Source organism: Canis lupus, chromosome 1, assembly GCF_011100685.1.
Source record: "Canis lupus familiaris isolate Mischka breed German Shepherd chromosome 1, alternate assembly UU_Cfam_GSD_1.0, whole genome shotgun sequence".
Lineage (NCBI taxonomy): Eukaryota > Metazoa > Chordata > Mammalia > Carnivora > Canidae > Canis > Canis lupus.
The window spans coordinates 100,443,470-100,447,729 of NC_049222.1; positions in this window are offsets into that span (position 1 = coordinate 100,443,470).

Sequence of the window (4,260 nt, forward strand, 5' to 3'; positions counted from 1 at the left end):
CTTGAAAGAAAGAAAAAAAATCTTCTTGTTGGATAGAACCTTTAAGTATGATATAGTGCCCCTCTTCATCTCTTACTACAGTCTTTGGTATAAACTTTAATTCATTAGATATTAGGATTGCTACCCCAGCTTTCTTTGAGGAACATTTGAATGGTAAATGGTCCTCCACCCCTTCATTTTCAGGCTGGAGGTGTCCTTAGGTCTAAAATGAGTCTCTTGTAGACAGCATATAGAGGAGTCTTGCTCTTTTATCCAGTCCAATACCCTGCATCTTTTGATGGGATCATTTAGCCCATTCACATTCAGAGTAACTATTGAAAGATAGGAATTTGGTGTCACTGTATTACCTATTTAGTCCCTGTTTTTGTGGACTGTTTCTTTGGGCTCCCTCTTTCTTTTACAGGGTCCCCCTTAATATTTCTTTGCAGAACTGGTTTGGTGGTCACATATTCCTTCAGTTTCTGCCTATCTTGGGAGATCTTTATCTCTCTTTCTATTCTGAATGACAGTCTTGCTGGATATTCTCGGGTGCATGTTCTTCTCATTTTGTACCCTGTATATATCATGCTAGCCGTTTCTGGCCTGCCAAGTCTCTATGGAGAGGTTTGCTGTTAATCTGATATTTCTCCCTATATAAGTTAAGAATCTCTTGTTTCTCTCTGCTTTAAGAATTTTCTCTTTATTTTTGAAATTTGCAAGTTTCATTATTAAATGTAGAGGTGTCGGATGGTTTTTATTGATTTTTGGGTGGGTCCTCTCTATCTCTTGGATCTCAATGCCTGTTTCCTTCCCCAGATTTGGGAAGTTCTCAGCTATGCATTGTTCAAATATACTTTGTGGTCCTCTCTCTCTGTCTCTCAGCCTATTCTGGAATCCCAATTAGATGTATATTCTTCTTTACAAGCTATCATTTATTTCCTTAAGCCTTTTCTTGTAGGCTCTTGTTTTTCTCTTTTTTCCTCAGCTTCCTTTCTTACCATCAAATTGTCTTCTGTGTCACTCATTCTCTCTTCCACCTCATTAACCCTGGCCGTTAAAACATTCAGTTTGCATTGCATCTCATTTAATCTATTTTTAATTTCAACCTGATTATATCTCAATTTTGCAGTAACGAAGCCTTAGAGTCCTTTACACTTTTTTCCAGAGCCACCAGCTTTTTAAAAAAAAATATTGTATTTATTTACTCGTGAGAGACACAGAGAGAAAGGCAGAGACACAAGCAGAGGGAGAAGCAGGCTCCCTGCAAGGAGCCTGATGTGGGACTCGATTCTGGGACTCCAAGATCACACCCTGAGCCAAAGGCAGATGCTCAACAGATGAGCTACCCAGGTGTCCCATTAAAGTTCCCACTTCTCCAGGGCTGGGCTTTCATGCCCTGGAGGCTCTCAGTGCTCCACTTTAGCCTGGCTAGTTGCAGTTCCCCTCCTCCACTTTATTCTTTTTCATTTTTTCATCTTCCACCTTGTTAAAAAGGTTAGAAAAAATTTCTCTCTGTACCATTCCAGCTACTTTCTCTTTAAATCTCAGGTCGAATTCATAGGTGTTCAGGATATTTTGAAAGTTATCTATGTAAGTTTGTGGGGCCAGGTTAGTTGAGGACCTCTACTCTTCCGCCATCTTGCCCCTCCTTCCATCCTTATATTTATTCATTTATCTATTTTTAAACATTTCTTTTTTTAAGATTTTATTTATTTATTCATAGACACAGAGAGAGAGGCAGAGACACAGGCAGAGGGAGAGGGAGAAGCAGGCTCCATGCAGGGAGCCCGACGCGGGACTCGATCCCAGGTCTCCAGGATCACACTCCAGGCTGCAGGCGGCGCCAAACCGCTGCACCACCAGGGCTGCCCTCCATCCTTATTTTTTTTTTTCCATCCTTATTTTTAATAAAGAATTTTGCCATTTACATTTAGTGCCACCCTATATAATTGATACCATTCTTACAGTTCTATGGCTATTTTTTAGGATTATTTATTTATTTATTCATGAGAGACACACACAGAGAGAGAGAGAGAGGCAGAAACACGGGCAGAAGGAGAAGCAGACTTTTCTCAGGAATCCCAGTATGGAACTCGATCTTGGGACTCCAGGATCCCATCCTGGACCAAAGGTAGGTGCTCAACCGCTGAGCCACCCAGGTTTCCCTATTATATTCTTCTTTCTTTCTTTCTTTCTTTCTTTCTTTCTTTCTTTCTTTCTTTCTTTCTCTCTTCTTTCTTTCTTTCTTTCTTTCTTTCTTTCTTTTCTTTCTTTCTTTCTCTTTCTTTCTTTCTCTCTCTTTCTCTCTCTCTCTCTTTCCTTTCTTTCTTTCTTTCTTTCTTTCTTTCTTGTTTTTGTACCTTAATTTTTGCTCATACATTCTATTTTTTCCTCTTTTTGCTATTTTAGAAGTCTTACTCTACTTTTCCATTTCACTGGTTGTGATTTCCCACTCTGACACCCCTTACACATAACATGTTACCTCATGAATATTAGATATTATAGAGGACGTGAATTATATTCAACCCACTGATTCTCCATGTCTACTCCTACTGTGAGGAAAGATTAATACATTAGAATGCTTTTGCTTCCTCTTCAATAGCTGGGTGTTTTAACTACATGCAAGTAACAGAATGGCCCAGCCAACTGGTCTTAACAATAAGAAACTTGTTGCGCATACCAGAACAAAGATGATAGCAAGATTGGGTCAGTGGATGGCAAAGACACTGCAGATCTAGACACTTGCCATTTTTCTGTTATGCCACCCTCCACGGGCCGATGAGATTACTGTAGCAGTTGTCTTCACAGGGACAACCATCAAGAATAGTAATCTTGCCTAGGATTAGGTCACATGCCCACATCTATAGCAATCTCTGGTAAAGAGAGTGGAATTCCCGAGTGCCTTCTGCAAATCCACATTCACCCCAGTGACTGAGAGGTGTGGGAAAATCAGCACCTGAAAGAATTGGGAATAGAAAAATAAGCAGTGGGGTACTAGCTGGTGGATACAGTGTGCAAGGTAAATCGTCTTTTAAAAGTAGAAAATATCAGCTCACATACCAGCAAGTGCTGAGGCAGGGGGCTTTTGGGCTTGGAGAGGCATTATAGGTCCAGGTTCCTTCCACTTTCCTTTCTTGTTGTTTTGGCAGCACTTCTCATTAAGCCTCATTGTGTTCTCATGGTGACTGCTACAAATCCAGGGTCACATCCTGACACAGTAACATTTAGGCAGAGAAGAGATCATTGTAACTCTTTTAAATGGCTCACAAACCTTTCATGAAACTTCTGAGTGTACCTCTTCTCATGCCCCTTTCCTAAATCCCCTTTTCTTCCATCTCTGGACACTGTTCCCTTGCTCTTTTTCCTCCTAAGTCCCATGTTTCTAATTCCAGGCATAAACACCCCTCCCCATATTTTTTATGTCGCTTGAAGGATTGTTTCAAACTTGACATTCTAGTAGGTCCTGACATACCCAAATGTCATGAGTGATGTTGGCGATTGTGAACAAGGTTCTTGGAAAAGAATGAGAACCATATACCTTGGTGGATGCAGATCCCAAGTACTTGTTTATCCATTAGCTCATTCTCTATTCTGAAATAACCTCCACTCTCACTGCCAAAGCCCTATTTTAGTCTGACCCTACATACAGCCCAGAAGAATTACTTTAATCCTTTGCATTTTAGTGTTAATCTTTTATGACCTTCCATATTCTTCTAAGTATAACTGAAGACCCTGGGGGTAGGTGGATAATTGTGTCTTTGGATTGTTTTCTCCAGGCATTCAAGGACTGCTTGTTGAACAAGTGACCCAAAGCATGTAGACCTCCCAGCTCTGCCACTTCCAGTTCTGTCCCTTTGGACAACTTACTGAGTTTCCTCCTGTTCACCCACAATTGAGAAGAATACTGATGAATTGGCAAGGTTATTGTGGGTGCTAAGAAGATACTGAAACCAAGGAGGGGCTCTGATGGTTGTCCACATCGTTGGCTGTTATTAAATGCCAGATTTCAAGAGTATAAGGGTGGTTGTTTCTATGTTCTGTGATCTGAGGGTCTGAGGAAGTAGAAAGCCAGGTATCAGCTTGTGAACTGGACCATTTTCTCCAGCTTTCAGATGATTCATAATTATACCTCATCCATTTCCACAAGTGCAGCTGCCTCTACCCCAGATGTTACATTTGCACCCCTTTCTAGCAGACAACAGTCCTTGTCCCAAGCTCACAAAAGTCTGAGCATCCTACTAACCCATATTGTGGTGAGTTTTCCTACCTAACCAATCTCCA